Raw genomic sequence first — 18,126 nt, 5'->3', positions numbered from 1 at the left:
CCATATCAGTAAATCAAGGATGTTGCAGCCATCAAGCCACCAGCCACTGCGGCAGCCTCCAACTTTGCACCCTGAGGGGACCCAGGATGGAGAAAAATAGGATACTGGCCTTAGATAGCTAAGGTGCATATCAAAGGAATTATTTCAATGGGCCCAGACTCTTGCATCTTCCCATACATAGAAAAGTGCTAAATTCACTAACTTGAGATGTCTGTTTTGTTTTTTAATATTTATTTATTTTATTTATTTTTACTTATTTTTTGACTGCATTGGGTCTTAGTTGCAGCACTCGAGCTCTTCTTTGTGGCACGCAGGCTTCTCTCTAGTTGTGGTGCACCGGCTCTGGAGTGTGTGGGCTCTGTAGTTTGAGGCATGCGGGCTGAGTAGTTGCAGCGCACGGGCTTAGTTGCTCCGCGGCATGTGGGATCTTCCCGGACCAGGTCTCAAACCTGCGTCCCCTGCATTGGAAGGTGGATTCTTTACCACTGGACCACCAGGGAAGTCCCTGTTTTTTTCTTTAACAGTCATCTTTTGATGTTCTGACTACGTGGTTTTTGTTGCAAAAACTCCTATATATTCCGGCTCCTGCCTTACCTCTTTGGAGCTATCTGAGAGGCTGGCTCCTGGGCTTAAGTCCTCAGTAAGTCTGCTGAATAAAACATAATTCTCAGCTTTTAGGTTGTGCTTTTTTTTTTTTTCTGTCTACATAAATAACAGAAACCAAGTTATTAGTTTGACCTTAGAAGTGGTGACTTTGGAGTCAAATGAAGTCAGAAGACAGTTGTTGATCCAATTACATATCGTGATCCCACCAAAAAGAAAGAACACGAGATTGTTTCAGGATAGAATCAGGCAGTATGTGGATTGGCTGAGGTTGCAGACCCAGTCAGATTTGAGAATTATGTAGTGAGTAACCCAAATTGGAGGCTGTGGGCTGTGAGACCACCGCTTTTTAGAAATCTCCTAACATAACAGCATTGCTTTGGGGCAATTTGAAACAATAGGCTCTGGTGGGAAGGCAAAGTTTTATCAGCATTTATTAATTTATCCAAATATGGGGGGACTTCTCTGGCGGTCCAGTGGGTTAGGACTCGGCACTTTCACTGCCGTGGCCCCGGGTTCAGTCCCTGGTCTGGGAACTAAGATCCCACAAGCGGTGCAGTGAGGCCAAAAAACAAAACAAAACAAAACAGAAGAAAACAAACATGAAGGACCTGCTTTCCCCAGGACCATGCTAATTCCTGGAATTTAGCAGTGAAAAAAGTGAAAAATTGTTCCCTTCATGAACCAAAGGGAGGAGATAGATAATATATATGTTAAACATACAGTGGTAAGTGCTATCAAAAAAAAAAAAAATAGGGAAGGGGAATAGAGAAAACAGGATGTTGCTGGTGCCCTTTTAAGCAAGATGGTTAAGAAAATCTCAGGAAAGTGATATTTAGTCAGAGTCATAAAACAAGGAAATAAGCTTTGTGGAGAGCTGGGGGGCAAGAGAACCAGTGCAAAGGGCCTGAAGTGAAAGGATGTCTGACGTTCTGCAGGTGCAGCCAGGAGGCAGAGGGAGCAGGGCTGAGAGTGGGAGGAGATGAGGTTGGCCTTTCGCAGAGCCAGGGGACTTTGAGCAATCTTATCTGCTAGACCGCTGCTCAGCAGTACCTGGAACTATCCACTTCAGTTCAGGGTATAGAGCATTTATTTATTTATGTATCCATTCAGTCCTTCGAACCCAGTTATGAGACTCTCAGGTCCCAGGAAAAGAGCATCACTTTCAGCGAAGCCGTGAACCCTTCTACCTCCACCTGCAGGCTCACCAGGTCCAGAATGGCTGGCTCTCCTCCATTCCTCCCTTATATGACTTGACTTAAAGCCGCAACAAGTAATAAGCAGTAGTTCTCTGCCTTTTTTTTTTTTTTTTTTTTTAATTTTCTTTGGCTGCGTTGGGTCTTTGTTGCCGCCCGCAGGCGTTTTCTAGTTGCAGTGAGCGGGGGCTACTCTTCCTTGCAGTGCTCGGGCTTCTCATCGCGGTGGCTTCTCTTGTTTCGGAGCACAGGCTCTGGGTGCGTGGGCTTCAGTAGTTGTGGCATGCAGGCTCAGTAGTTGTGGCGCACGGGCTTAGTTGCTCCGCAGCACGTGGGAATCTTCCCAGACCAGGGCTCCAACCCGTGTCCCCTGCATTGGCAGGCGGATTCTTAACCACTGTACCACCGGGGAAGACCCTAGTTCTCTTCCTTTCTCCTTGTTTTCTCCTTCTCCTTCCTCTCACCTTATGACTAGGAAGCATTTCTTTTTAAAAAACATTCCCCACTTAGGCAACCTACCAAATCAAGATAGGAGTGGTTTTAGTTTGAACCTTCATCCCATTACCCCTGCAGATGTCTGTCTCTTCAGGCATTTTATTAAAAGTTTTAAGCGTTAGAAATTAAAATTCTTCTCGTTCTCCAAGGAAAAGACTGGTATACAGCTTCCTATGGTGCTATTTTGGCTCCAGTTATGAAGAGTTCAGAAACTAGCCTCCACGACGGAGTTTTTGTTTCAATCAGGAGACGTCCACCGGGGGAGGGCAATGCGGATTTTTCTGGGCGGCTCTGGGAGCAGCTGCTACGCGTCCCTGGGAGGAAGGGGCGGGTAGCCGTGTCCACGCGGAGCGCGCTGCGCGCGCTGCAGGAGCCTGATGTGTGGGAGGGTGACGCGCTGAGGCTGTTTGTTCCTCAAAGTTACTGCTGGCCATCCTGTGAGAACAGCAATGAAATAGATGGAACAGAATAAAATAGGGGATTCCTCCGGACGCGAGCTCTGCCAGCCTGGGAAGCAGAAGAAGCCTTCCGGAAAGACAGGAGCTTTCCAGGGAATGGCGCGCGCTTCAGAGCTGGCACCGTCTGCGCCACCCAAACACGGGGAAGGGGCCGGACAGCCCGGGAAAGAGGGGGAACCGCCCCCCCACCGTCTCACCGCCCCCCCCGCCACGCCCTGCCCCAGATTTGAAGTTAAGGGAAGTTGGGGTGGAGTGACCCCTCTTGGGTAGCCCCGGATGCTGCGAAGGCTGCGGAGGAGCACGGGGACCCGACGCGCCCCCTTCTGGACGAGCCTTGCATCCTCTTCTCGCGGGGCCCTCTGGGGAAAGAGGGAGGGCCCTTGCTCTTTTTCTTTTCTTTTTCTTTCTTTTTCTTTTCTTTTCTCTCTTTTTCTTTCTTTTTTTAGTTTTTAGTGTTTTTAAAAAATTATGGTAAACTATACATAACATAAAATTTACCATTTTAACCATTTTTAAGAGTGCAGTTCAGTGGCATGAAGTACAGTCACATTGTTGTACAGCCATCACCACCATGCATCTCCAGAGTTTTTTCATTTTCCCAAACTGAAACTCTGTCCCCATGAAACAACTCTCCATTCCTCTTCCTCCCAGCCGGTGGCAACCTCCATTCTACCTTCTGTTTCTATGAATTTGACTATTCACCTGTGTGGGATCATATATTTGCCCTTTTGAGTGTGGCAAATTTTACGCAGCATACGTCTTCAAGGTTCATCCATGCTGTAGCCTGTGTTAGAATTTCCTTCCCTTTACAGGCTAATACTCCATTGTATTGCATGGATGGACCACATTTTGTGTATCCATTCATCTGGCAATGGACATTTGAGTTGCTTCCACCTTTTGGCTATTGTGAATAATGCTGCTGTGGACACAGGTGTACAAAAATCCATTCGAGTCCCTGCTTTCAATTCTTTTGAGTATATACACAAGTGGAATTTCTGGGTCACGTGGTAATCCTGTGTTTAACTTTTTGAGGAACTGCCAACTGTGTACCACAGCAACTGTGCCATTTCACCAACAGTGCACAAGTGTTCCAATTTCTCCACATTCTTACCAACATGTGTTTTCTGGTTTTTCAATTATAGCCATCCTAATGGGTGCATTTTTAAAAATTGTGGTAATTTACACATAACAAAGTTTACCACTTGAGCTATTTTAAAATGTACAATTCAGTGGCAGTAAGTACAGTCACAGTGTTGTATAACCATCACCACTAATTCTGGAACTTTTTTATTACCTCAGATGGAAACCCCTTACCCATTAGCAGTCAACCCCTTCCCCACAGCCCCTGGAAACCATTAATCTACTTTCTATCCCTATGCAATGGCCTATTCTGGATTTTTTATATAAATCGAGTTGTACAGTAAGTGGCCTTCTGTGTTCCCATGACAGTTCCCTCAAGTTCAATAACTTGCTGGAATGACTCACAGAGCTTTACTTCCTGTTACTGGTTTATCATAAAGGATACAATTCAGGGACAGCCAAAGGAAGAGATGCATAAGGCAAGGGTGGGGGGACATGGAGTTTCCATGTCCTCTCTGGGTCCTCCACCCTCCCAGCATCTCGACGTGTTCACCAATTTGGAAGCTCTCCTGAGCCTCATTGTTCAAGGGTTTTTATAGAGCTCAATCTCCAGTCTCCCTTCTTCTCCTGGAGGCTGGTAGGCCAGACAGAGGGTTCCCACCCTCTAATAAAGTGCTTGGTCTTTCTGGTGACCAGCCCCCATTCTGAGGCTATCTGGAGGGGGGAACACCCTAAGTTGTCTCATTAGGACAAACTCAAGCGTGATCTACAGTCGCCCCTTATGAATGTCAAAGACACTCCTATCACTCAGGAAACTCCAAGAGTTTTTGGACTGTGCCAGGAATCAAAGAGAAAGACCAAATATATATTTTTAATTATGCCTCACTGCTTTAATTCCAGTTTGGAAAGACATTTTGGCATGGTTCTGTAAAAACAAGTGAGAAAATATAATATGCGAAGGATCCCTCTGTCATTTTAAAATGCAAGAGGCCATCTTCATGGTGATTTACTATAGTTAACTATTAGACGCATTTTATCACAATTGCTTGGATTGAATTCAATTCAGCAGACATTTGGAGAGGTTCACCAAGTAGTACTAGGTCCTGAAAATATGAAACAAAAGTCATAAATTCCATATAAATGATTCTAACATTAAGCAGTGAATTGTAACAAAAAAAAAAATTTTTTTTTAAGGTCATACCCAAAGCAGTAGTTCATTATAAGGATAAATTTTGCATAAGTGTAGTGAATAGTTTCTTGAATTGTTTGATAACCCAGTTAAGAAAGGGAGGGACTTCCCTGGTGTCTCAGTGGTTAAGAATCCACCTGCCGGGCTTCCCTGGTGGTGCAGTGGTTGAGAATCTGCCTGCCAATGCAGGGGGCACGGGTTCGAGCCCTGGTCTGGGAAGATCCCACATGCCGCGGAGCAACTGGGCCCGTGAGCCACAGCTACTGAGCCTGCGCGTCTGGAGCCTGTGCTCCGCAACAAGAGAGGCCGCAATGGTGAGAGGCCCGCGCACCGCGATGAAGAGTGGCCCCCACTTGCCGCAACTGGAGAAAGCCCTCGCACAGAAACGAAGACCCAACACAGCCATAAATAAATAAATAAATAAACCCAAAGTTAAAAAAAAAAAACTGGGCATAAAGGACACCTCCATTTGTTAGTAGGAGTTAATCAAACTTTGGAGAAGACATTGAAAAAAAAGAAAAAAAAAAAAAAAGAATCCACCTGCCAATGCAGGGGACGTGGGTTCGAGCCCTGGTCTGGGAAGATCCCACATGCCGCGGAGCAACTAAGCCCGTGCACCACAACTACTGAGCCTGCGCTCTAGAGCCCGCGAGGCACAGCTACTGAGCCCACACACCACAACTACTTAAGCCCGCGCGCCTAGAGTCTGTGCTCCGCAAAAAGAGAAGCCACTGCAATGAGAAGCCCGCGCACCGCAACGAAGAGTAGCCCCCGCTCGCCACAACTGGAGAAAGCCCGCTTGCTCGCAGCAACAAAGCCAAAAATAAATAAATAAATAAAATAATTAATTAATTAATGTTAAAAAAAGAAAGGAAGTGAGTCCAGACATAGAAAGGACTTGTGGTTGCCCTGCAGGAAGGGGGTGGAGGAGGGATGGATTGGGAGTTTGGGATTAGCAGATTACAAACTATTATATATAGAACGGATAAACAACAAGGTTCTACTATATAGCATGGGGAACTATATGCAATATCCTGTGATAAACCATAATGGAAAAAAATATGAAAAAGAATGTATGTATTTATAACTGAATCACTTTGCTGTACAGCAGAAATTAACACAACATTGTAAATCAACTATACTTGAATAAAATAAATGTTAAAAAAAGAAAGGGAGTGAGCCAAAAGATTTAAATTTCTGGCTAGTTTACATAAAATATTGACACTGATGGAGTTAATATGAAACATAACACACCATGATGAAGGCAAAACCAAACTGGTGATTGTGAGTCCTCAATTCAGAGTGTTACTGTTAATCACAGCATAAGAAAACTTATGATGCTCTGAAATCTCCCAGTTCATCTCTGAAACTTCATAGAAATAGCCCCAAGGGACTTCCCTGGCAGTCCAGTGGTTAAGACTCTGGGCTTCCACTGCCGGGGGCGTGGGTTTGATCCCTGATCAGGGAAATAAGATCCCGAAGGCCAAAGAAAACGAAATAGCCCCAAGTTTAAAAACAGTCCTAAAATTTGCATATCCTTACCAATAGTGTAATATCCTTACTATAATGAGTTGTGAAGCTAAAAGAAACTTTCCTAAGCTATCAGTAATAAAAAGTAGATTTAGGTCAACCACGATAGAGGAAAGATTAGTTTACTTTTTAAAATCTCTCTAAAAAATTATATTATGAAATTATCATATGAAGAGACAATGAGTATGTTGCAGATAAAATTTATTTAGGGGCAGTTAATCAAACTGTTATTTTTCTGATTTTTAAAATTCACATTTGAGACTAATTTTGTATTCTTTTTCTTTAAGAAAACCTCCCAAATTGCTATGTTTTAGGTACTACAAAACCTAGATCCATCCCTGGTACTGGTATTATCTAAAATAGCAACTTAGGACTATTTACTTAGTCACTTATTTCTCAGGAGAAGCTGCTATTTATCTCTTCTTTTTTTTTTTTTTTTTTTTAAAGTAAGCGGTACCTTATTTTATTTTATTTTATTTATTTATTTATTTTTGGCTGTGTTGGGTCTTCGTTTCTGTGCGAGGGCTTTCTCAAGTTGTGGCAAGCAGAGGCCACTCTTCATCGCGGTGTGCGGGCCTCTCACTATCGCGGCCTCTCTTGTTGCGGAGCGCAGGCTCCAGACGCGCAGGCTCAGCAGTTGTGACTCACGGGCCTAGTTGTTCCGCGGCATATGGGATCCTCCCAGACCAGGGCTCGAACCCGTGTCCCCTGCATTGGCAGGCAGATTCTCAACCACTGCGCCACCAGGGAAGCCCTCTTCTTTTTTTTTTTTGGCCATGCCACACAACATGTGGGATCTTAGTTCCCCGACCAGGGATCGATCCCATGGCCCTGCATTGAAAGAGCCGATTGTTAACCACTGGACTGCTGGGGAAGTCTCTGTCATTTAGTTTTCTAACTAGAGGGGTGGATAATGGGATTTTTATTTTGCTCAGGGGCATTCAATTTGGTTCTGCTGAAGTTAACAACACCCCAGCTCTAGAAGTGAAACATGACCCAGACTAAATCAATTAGTGCTTTGGTTACATGTTGTCCAAGTGGTCTAATGTGAGAGGGTTACAGGATTCTAGCTGGGAAGGATGGGAAAAGACAATCTCTTCCTTACAAGGCTTGGATGAGGAAGTATAACCCATCCTGGGGGCCACCAGCACACCGTGAAGGAAGCCCTCCAGAGGAGCATGCAGCTACTGTAGAAAACAGAGAGAGAATCAAGAACCTTGGGTCCACTGTCAAGTCTCTGGAACAAGCCTGACCTGAAAATCTGCTTCTGGACTTTGCAGTTACGTAAATCAATAAATTCCATTTATGGGTGGAGCCAATTTCTCCTGGACTCTTTGCTTCAGTTTATTTATTTATTTATTTAGGCCACCCTGCGCAGCTTGTAGAATCTTAGTTCCCAGACCAGGGATTGAACCCCGGCCACTGCAGTGAAAGCGCCGAGTCCTAACCACTGGACTCCCAGGGAATTCCCATTTTCCTCAGTTTATATTACTTACCCAGATACTGATAATGATAAAAATACACATATGTTCTCAATACAGAAACATGGTGAGGAACACAAATATGACCAAATAAATAAATGAAATCCATCAATCCAGGACTTCCACTCTGTATGTCATGTTTATTTTTATTTATTTTTAAATTTTTAACATTTTTTTGTTTTTTAAAATTTATTTATTTTATTTATTTATTATTATTTTTGGCTGCATTGGGTCTTTGTTGCTGCGCGCGGGCTTTCTCTAGTTGCGGCGAGTGGGGGCTACTCTTCGTTGCGGTGCGCAGGCTTCTCATTGCAGTGTCTTCTCTTGCTGCGGAGCACGGGCTCTAGGCACCCAGGCTTCAGTAGTTGTGGCGCACGGGCTTAGTTGCTCCGCGGCATGTGGGATCTTCCCGGACCAGGGATCGGGGATCGAACCCATGTGCCCTGCATTGGCAGGCAGATTCTTAACCACTGCACCACAGGGAAGTCTCCCAACTCCCTTTTTTAAACAAAAATTTAAAAAATCTTTTTCTGAACCCCTTGAATCTGGTGTGACTGACTTACTCTCGTGTGAGGTGGTTTCTTCCATCATGTTCCTTTCTTATGCTCACTGACACATTTATCAATTCTTTTCTAAGAGTAGAGAGAGAGGAGGACAGTAGGAGACTTATGATGAAAATATAGCCAAGAGGTAGGTAGTTTTCTCCAGATAATACTTTTCACTTAATGAGGAAATATAGAAAATGAGTTCGTGAGTAGTTCGTCTGATTAAAAACATAATAAATCTTATTTTTATTCAAATGCAACTGTTCATTAGGTTTTAAAAATTAAAGGAAGCTCTTCTAATATTACATTTTAAGTACATATAACATTAATAGAATTTTTTTAACAAAAAGAGATGGAGTCAGTTCATTTGGCTATAAAATGAAAGTGGGGTCAAGATGTTCCTACTTTTCAGGGGATTATAAAAATGAATTATCATGTTTTAAAATGTGGGGAAATACTGACATTAGTTGAGATCATTGGAAGGAAGGCTGTTGGGTAGATTTCCTTCAGAATACCTGCCTGCTTCAGTGAGTCAGAGCAATGTCCTCCAAACAAGTAATAATCTCTTTATCCTTTGGGCTCCTCTGTGCTTTCCTGGAATTTCTTTTTTTTTTTTTTTTTGGCTGTGCTGCATGGCTTGCAGGATCTTAGTTCCCCAACCAGGGATAAAACACAGGCCCTCTGCACTGAAACTGCAGAGTCCTAACCACTGGACCGCGAGGGAATTCCCCCTTGGAATTTCTTTTATGGCACTTTACACTTTCTACAATGTATTATAGTTGTATACGTGTTTGGGGGTTTGTTTTTTGTTTTTAATTTTTAATTTTTTTTATTTTATTGAAGTAGAGTTGATTTACAATGTTGTGTTAGTTTCAGGTGTACAGCACAGTGATTCAGCTATACATATATATATATTCTTCTTCATATTCTTCTCCCTTATAGGTTATTACAAAATATTGAGTACAGGGCTTCCCTGGTGGCGCAGTGGTTGAGCGTCAGCTTGCCAATGCAGGGGACGCTGGTTCGAGCCCTGCTCTGGGAAGATCCCACATGCCACGGAGCAACTGGATCCGTGAGCCACAACTGCTGAGCTCTGCGCGTCTGGAGCTTGTGCTGCGCAACAACAGAGGCCGCGATGGAGAGAGGCCTGTGCACCGCGATGAAGAGCGGCCCCCGCTTGCCGCAACTAGAAGAAAGCCCTTGCACAGAAACGAAGACCCAACACAGCTAAAAATAAATAAATAATAAAAATAAAGGAATTCCTTTAAAAAAAAAAATCTATAAAAAAAAAAATTTGAGTATAATATTGGGTATAGTTCCCTGTGCTATAAATAGGTCTTTGTTGGTTATCTATTTCATATATAGTAGTGTGTATGTGTTAATCCCAACCTCCTAATTTATCCCTCCTGCCTTTCCCCTTTGGTAACCATAAATTTGTTTTCTATGTCTGCGGGTCTACTTCTGTTTTGTAAATAAGTTCATTTGTACAATAACTTTTTTTTTTTTAGATTCCACATATAAGCAATATCATATGATATTTTTCTTTCTCTGTCTGACTTACTTCACTTAGTATGATAATCTCTAGGTCCATCCATGTTGCTGCAAATGGCATTATTTCATTCTTTTTTTATGGCTGAGTAATATTCCATTGTATATATATATACCACATCTTCTTTAGCCATTCATCTATTGATGGACATTTAGGTTGCTTCCATGGCTTGGCTATTGTAAATAGTGCTGCAATGAACATTGGGCTACATGTATCTTTTCGAATTAGAGTTTTCTCTGGATATACGCCCAGGAAAGTTGTGTGTCTGTTTTTTTTGGTTTTTTTTGGTTTTTTTTTTTAATATTTTCTTCATTCATTCTTTTTTTTTTTTTTAATTTATTTTATTATGGCTGTGTTGGGCCTTCGTTTCTGTGCGAGGGCTTTCTCTAGTTGCGGCAAGTAGGGGCCACTCTTCATCGCGGTGCGTGGGCCTCTCACTACCACGGCCTCTCTTGTTGCAGAGCACAGGCTCCAGACGCGCAGGCTCAGCAACTGTGGCTCACGGGCCTAGTTGCTCCGCGGCATGTGGGATCTTCCCAGACCAGGGCTCGAACCCGTATCCCCTGCATTGGCAGGCAGATTCTCAACCACTGCGCCACCAGGGAAGCCCTGTGTGTCTGTTTTATCTCTCTCCTTGACTGTAGGGTATCTTATGGGTAGGAGAATACTTAGCATGTCTTTTTCACCAGTTTGTCTTGGTACCTTGTATAGTGCTTTGCCCATGATAGGCTTTTTTCTTTCTTTCTTTTTTCTACTTTTTTTTTTTGTGCTTGTGGGATCTCAGTTCCCTCACCAGAGATTGAACCTGGGCCACAGCATTGAAAGCCCATAATCCTAACCATTAGGCCACCAGGGAACTCCCCCATCATGGGCTTTCAATAAGTGGTTACCAAATGCATGAATAGATGACAGACTGAGTCAGCAGTACTGGTTTTCTTTCCTGGATTTGGTGACCACATCTGCTGAGTGTATCAAACAACCCCAGACATTAGGCATAACAATGTAATCCTATAAAAATCAAATTCTACTCCACGCAAGCAGAATTCTGAATCCTAAGCCCAAGTAAGAGTCAGAATATATAAATTTCAGATAGTTAACTTTTAGAGACATTAAATCAGTCACAGGCATTACCTGTGATTCTAGCCAGAAACAACATCTAATGATTAACATGGCCTCATAAAGCAGTAGGCATTCTTTGGCAGGCATGCTGTGTCATTTTAGGCAAGAAGAAGGTTAAAAATCTAGAAAATTGCTAACATCAAATCAACAGCAATAGCAAACAAGATTTATGTAAGAAAAAATTTTGCTATTATTTTCCTTTCAAGAGGAAATACACTTTTCCAATTTATAAGATAAGAGTATACTTCTTAGAAGGTAAAGGATTTAAAGAAGACATCAATAGTGTACAGAATCTACTTTTCCCTAAATATTCAAAAATTTCCCTCTCAACCGATAATTCCCATTAACATACAAGATATACTATTATTTCTCCCAATATGAAAAACAAAACAGTTTTACCCACTTCTCCCTCCAACTACTGTCCCATTTCTTTGCTCTCTTTTGCCATAAAACTTCTTGAGAGAGTTGTCTATTCTTGCATTCTTTCTTATACGTACCTAGATCAGTTTCCTGCCCCATCAATCCACCAAAACTGCTCTGAAGGTCACCGAAGAGCTGCTTGTTGCTCAATTCAATGGACAATCTCCATCTTCATCTTAAGTCATCTGTTGACAGCATTTGAAACAGCTGATCATTTCCTCTTTCTTTCAACACTTTGTTCACTTGACTTTGGTCACAGACACCACCGTCTCCTGATTTTCCTCCAACTGCAGGCCAGTCATTGTCAGTCTCCCTTGCTGATTCCTTTCCTCCTCCTTGCTTCTTCTAATCACTCATCCCATCTCATGACTTTAAATTTCATCCATGCACCAAAGATGCTCAACTGATGTCTCTAGTCTGGACCTCTCTCCTAAACTCCAGAGCTATATGTGCAGCCATCTACTTGACATCTTTACTTCAAAGTCTAGTAGATATCTTAGACTTACTATGCATGAAACTGAACTCCTTATCTTCCCCTCAGTGCCTGCTCCACCCATAGTCCTCCCCATCTCAATGGATCGCAACTTCTCCCTCTACCAACACTTGGAGTCATCCTTGACTTCTCTCATTTTTTTCATTCTCACCCTCCACTCCCAAATTCTGTTTGCTATTTCTTCAAAATATAACCAGAAGCCCACCACTTCTCCCTACCTTGCTTACTGCCATCTTGTCGAGCCCTCAGCACCTCTCACCTGGATCACTGAGCCAAGAGGTCAGAACCCGACTGGTCTCTGGGCTTCTGCTCTTATTCCCCACTGTCTTCAACGCAGCATCGAGAGAGTGATCCTTTTAAAAACATCGGAGAGATTCGCTCACTCCTCTGTTCAGAACGCTCCAACAGCTCCCATCTTAGAGTACAAAGTCACAGACATCACCTTCTACTTTCCCGAACACTCATCCTGCTTCAGCCACGCTGGCCACCTGCCAGGCCTATTCCGGACTCAGGGCCTTCTATACCCTCTGCTCCGCATGCTCACCCACGGATATCCACTTGGCTCACTTCCTCTGTCCCTTCAGGTCTTTCTTCAAATGCTACTTGCTGAGTTAGGTCTTCTCTGACCACTCTATCTATTTATCTATCTATCTATCTATCTATCTATCTATCTATCTATCTATCTATCTATCTATCTATTTTTTTATTTATTTGGCTGTACCAGGTCTTAGTTGCAGCACACGGGATCTTCAGTTGTGGCACACGAACTCTTAGTTGAGGCGTGTGGGATTTAGTTCTCTGACCAGGGATCGAACCTGGGCCCCCTGCATTGGGAGCGCAGAGTCTTAACCACTGGACCACCAGGGAAGTCCCTTTATTTATTTATATATTTTAATTTATTTATCTATTTATAATAATTAATTAATTTATTTATTATTTATAATAATTAATTAATTAATTTTTATTTTAATTAATTTATTTTTGGCCGCACTGGGTCTTTGTTGCTGCATGGGGCTTCCTCTAGTTGGGGCGAGTGGGGGCTACTCTTCGTTGCGGTACACAGGCATCTCATTGTGGTGGCTTCTCTTGCTGCGGAGCACGGGCTCTAGGCACCCGGGCTTCAGTATTTGCAGCACGTGGGCTCAGTAGTTGTGGCGCGCGGGCTTAGTTGCTCTGCGGCATGTGGGATCTTCCCAGACCAGGGCTCGAACCCGTGTCCCCTGCATTGGCAGGCGGATTCTTAACCACTGTGCCATCAGGGAAGTCCCCTTTACTTATTTTTTAAATTAATTTTTTAATTGGAGTATAGTTGATTTCCAGTGTTGTGTTAGTTTCTGCTGTACAGCAAAGTGAATCAGCCATATGTATACATATAACCACTCTCTTCTAGACTCCATTCCCATATAGGTCATTACAGAGCACTGAATAAATTTCCCTGTGCTATACAGTAGGTTCTTATTAGTTATTTTTTATATATAGTAGTGTGTATATGTCAATCCCAATCTGCCAGTTTATCCCCCCCACTCCTTTCCTCCTTGGTAACCGTAAGTTTGTTTTCTACACCTGTGACTCAATTTCTGTTTTGTATATAGATTCATTTGTATGACCACCCTCTTTAAAACGGAAACACCGATCTCCAGCATTATTCTCCTTCTTGGACTTACTTTAATCTCCTGCACTTATCATGTTGGCAGAGAGAAGAAGACTCAGCACTGAGCCTGCAGCTCTACAATATTTAAAACTTGGGTGAAGGAGGCAGCAAATGAACCTGAGGAAGAGCTTCCAGTGAGGCAAGAGGAAACCCAAGGGAGTGTGGCCTCAGTGAAAGGCAATATAGGGGAAAGTGTTTCAAAAGTGCTCAACTGTACTGAATGCTGCTGAGAAGGCTGATAAATACTGGATACAAAAAATGGAACTGGTCTTGGCTAGATGGAGATCATTGGTGATCTCAACAAGAGAATTTTCTCAGAATGGCACAGACAGAGGATAGACTGGACTGAGGAATAAGGGAAAGAGTGGAAATAATATGCAAAATGTCTTTTGAGATGTTTTGCTGTCAAGGGAAGCAAATAAAGGAGGCATAGCCCAAAGGAGATGTAGGGTCAAGGTAGGGTTTTTTTTTGTTTGTTTGTTTTTTGTGCTTTTTTAAAAAAATTAATTTATTTATTTTTGGCTGTGTTGGGTCTTCGTTTCTGTGCGAGGGCTTTCTCTAGTTGCGGCAAGCGGGGGGCCACTCTTCATCGCGATGCGCGGGCTTCTCACTATCGCGGCCTCTCTTGTTGCGGAGCACAGGCTCCAGACGCGCAGGCTCAGTAGTTGTGGCTCACGGGCCTAGCTGCTCCGCGGCATGTGGGATCTTCCCAGACCAGGGCTCGAACCCGTGTCCCCTGCATTGGCAGGCGGATTCTCAACCACTGCGCCACCAGGGAAGCCCAAGGTAGGGGTTTTTAAAGTTAGTGTTCCTAGAGCAGAAATGTGTCCAGTGGGGAGGAAGAAAATGATGGTGCAAAAGAAAAAGGATAAATCCTGGACCAAAGTCCTTAAGAAGGTGGGAGGGGAAGGAATCCAGAATCCAGGTGCAGGGGTTGACCTCTGATGGCAGTAGAGAAAACAGAATATATTGTACTTACAGATGTAGGTAGCTTTGTAGATCCAAAGGAAGATCATCAAGAAGCTTGGTAGATCTAGCTTTGTAGATCATCAGGAAGACAAATTTTGGTCCAGTGAGCTCTCTATATCCTGGCACTTGCATACAAAGCTATCCTAAAAGATTATAAGTTCTAGAATTTACCATCACAAATGCCTTTTAATTGACTAGGAGGCTATTTTTTACTTTTTCTAAAGAATATTTTATTTATTTATTTTTAGCTGCGTTGGGTCTTCATTGCTGCTCGTGGGCTTTCTCTAGTTGCTGAGAGTGGGGGCTACTCTTCATTGTGGTGCGTGGGCTTCTCATTGCAGTGGCTTCTCCTGTTGTGGAGCACGGGCTCTAGGCATGCGGGCTTCAGTAGTTGTGGTACACGGGCTCAGCAGTTGTGGATCGTGGGCTCTAGAGCGCAGGCTCAGTAGTTGTGGCGCACAGGCTTAGTTGTTCTGTAGCATGTGGGATCTTCCCGGACCAGGGCTCGAACCCGTGTCCCCTGCATTGGCAGGCAGATTCTTAACCACTGTGCCAACAGGGAAGTCCCTATTTTTACTTTCTTTCTTTCTTTTTTTTTTTTAATTAATTAATTATTTATTTATTTTTGGCTGTGTTGGGTCTTCGTTTCTGTGCAAGGGCTTTCTCTAGTTGTGGCAAGCGGGGGCCACTCTTCATCGCGGTGCGCGGGCCTCTTACTGTCATGGCCTCTCCCGTTGCGGAGCACAAGCTCCAGACGCGCAGGCTCAGTAGTTGTGGCTCACGGGCCTAGCCGCTCCGCGGTATGTGGGATCTTCCTGGACCGGGGCACGAACCCGTGTCCCCTGCATTGGCAGGCAGATTCCTAACCACTGCGCCACCAGGGAAGCCCCCTATTTTTACTTTCAAGTGAAAAAAACCCACAAAAACCCCTTTCCCCTTATAAAATAACAAAATCTGCCCAAAGTATACTTTTATTTTCAGTCACATGTTTCAGTTTGTTCTCCTCCTTTATCTGTTACTAGCATTAAAAGGTACTTTTGCTAACTTCTAGGTAATTCTGAGAACTAATTTGTCTTGGGCCTTGATGCTTGGTAGTTCCCAAATGAGGCAGACAGATTATTTTGCATGATCTAAAGGGGGTAATATAATGCCCCCTTTAGAAGATGGAAGATGGAAGAAACTGAGCAAAACAGTGAGATAAGTATCATGAACACCTCTGAGATAGATACTCCTATTTACGATTTTGTGGGAAAGCTTCTCCTAAGGGAAGTGGTAGGAACTCCAGCACTTGGGCAGTTTAAAACACAACTGTAAAAGGCACTAAAAAACATATTAGAGGGATTCATCCTGTAAGAGACCCTGGGAAATACAGTACATGGCTAAAGAGAGTTCACTTCTAATTTTTGTGATTTTACAAAATTCATTATATTTGCAGAAAGAGTACTTTGGAGTTGAAGAAAAAGAAAGGGAGTGGAGTTGTCATGCAAATGGTAAAAAATCCCTGTATTTCTTAGTCTTAAAATAGTGAGACAGCTTTAAAAGTGAATTCTATGTCAGAAAATCCAAATGTCATAAATCATAAAAGGTTAAAGCTAGATTGGACATGGAATCTATGGTGAATAAAATACTTTGGCATTTTCACAATATCACTACTCAGCAAACAAGCATACAATCAGTACTTTATCTTACATTTTTCGAATACCCATTTTGTTCTAGATATTGTGTTCTTGTGATATATAGACAGAGATATTTCTGTGATAGGGAAAGAATTCAGGGAAGCAAGACTTCTAATCATTTTCCCATTTGACTTGGGGCAGGCCATTTAATATTCACCATTTCACTTTCTCCAGCCACAAAATGGGAAGGATATTTCCTATAATATTTGAATATTGTTACGGATGGAATGTTTGTGTCCCCCGCAAATTCATGTGTTGACACCCTCCCCCATGTGATGGTATTACTTTGCAGAGATAATTAGGAATAGATGAGGTCATAAGGGTGAGGCACTCATGGATGAGATCAGTGCCCTTATGAGAGTTTCTAGAGAGCTTGCTTGCTCTCTGTTCACAGTCATGTGAGGATACCAGGAGAAGCTAGTACAAGCCACCTGGAAGAGGGAGTTCACCAGATTTGACCATGCTGGCACCCTGACCTCAGACTTTGAGCCTCCAGAACTAAGAAATAAATTTCTGTTGCTTATAAGCCACTCAGTCTATGGTATTCTGTTATAGCAGCACAAACTGACTAAGAGAAATAATAAATGATTCAATATGCCTTGTAAAAGTGAATGTATTACATCAAAAGCACACATGACAAAAGAAAAAAATAAACTGGACTACATCAAAATAAAAAAATTTGTGCTGCAAATGATACTATCAAGAAAGTGAAATGACAACCCACAGAATGAGAAAGATATTTACAAATTACATGTTTGTTAAGGGACTAATATCCAGAGTATATACAGAACTCTTACAACTCAACAATAAAAAGACAAATAACCAATTAAAAAATGAACAAAGGATTTGGACAGATATTTGTCCAAAGATATACAAATAACTAATAAATACATGAAAAGATGCTCAACATTGTTAGCCCTCAGAGGAATGAAAACACAAAACTGCAGTGAGATACCACTTCACATCTACTAGTGTGACTATTCTAAAAAAGAGATACTAACAAATGTTGGTGAGGATTGGAGAAAATGGAACCCTCATACGTTGCTGGTGGAATGTACAATGGTGCAGCGCTTTGGAAAACAGTTTTTCAGTTGCTTGAAAAGTTAAACATACAACCCAGAAATTCTCCTCCTAGGTATATATCCAAGAGAAATTAAAACAAATGTCCACACAAAAACTTACACATAAATATTGATAGCAGCATTATTCATAATAACCAAATGGTGGAAACAACCCAAATGTCCATTAACTGATGAATGAATAAACAAAATGTGGTATATCCATACAATGGAATATTATTCGGCATTAAAGAAATGAAGTACTGATATATACTGCAACATGGATAAACCTTGAAAACATATGCTAAATAAAAGCAGCTGGACACAGAAAGCCCCATAGAGTAGGATTCCATTGGTAGAGACAGAAAGTAGATTAGTGGTTGCCCAGAGGGAGAGGAGGGGAGAATGGGGAGTGACTGTTAACAGGTACAGGGTTTCTTTCTGGGGTGATGAAATGTTCTGGAATTAGTGATGATGGTTGATAACTGTGAATATTCTACAACCATCGTACACTTTAAATGGATGAATTGTATGGAATACGAATTATATGGCAATGACCACGTTTAAAAAAAGAAGTAAATGGGGGCTTCCCTGGTGGCGCAGTGGTTGAGGGT

Source organism: Balaenoptera physalus (assembly GCF_965194825.1).
Source record: "Balaenoptera physalus genome assembly, chromosome: 1".
NCBI lineage: Eukaryota > Metazoa > Chordata > Mammalia > Artiodactyla > Balaenopteridae > Balaenoptera > Balaenoptera physalus.
This window is presented reverse-complemented; position numbering follows the sequence as displayed.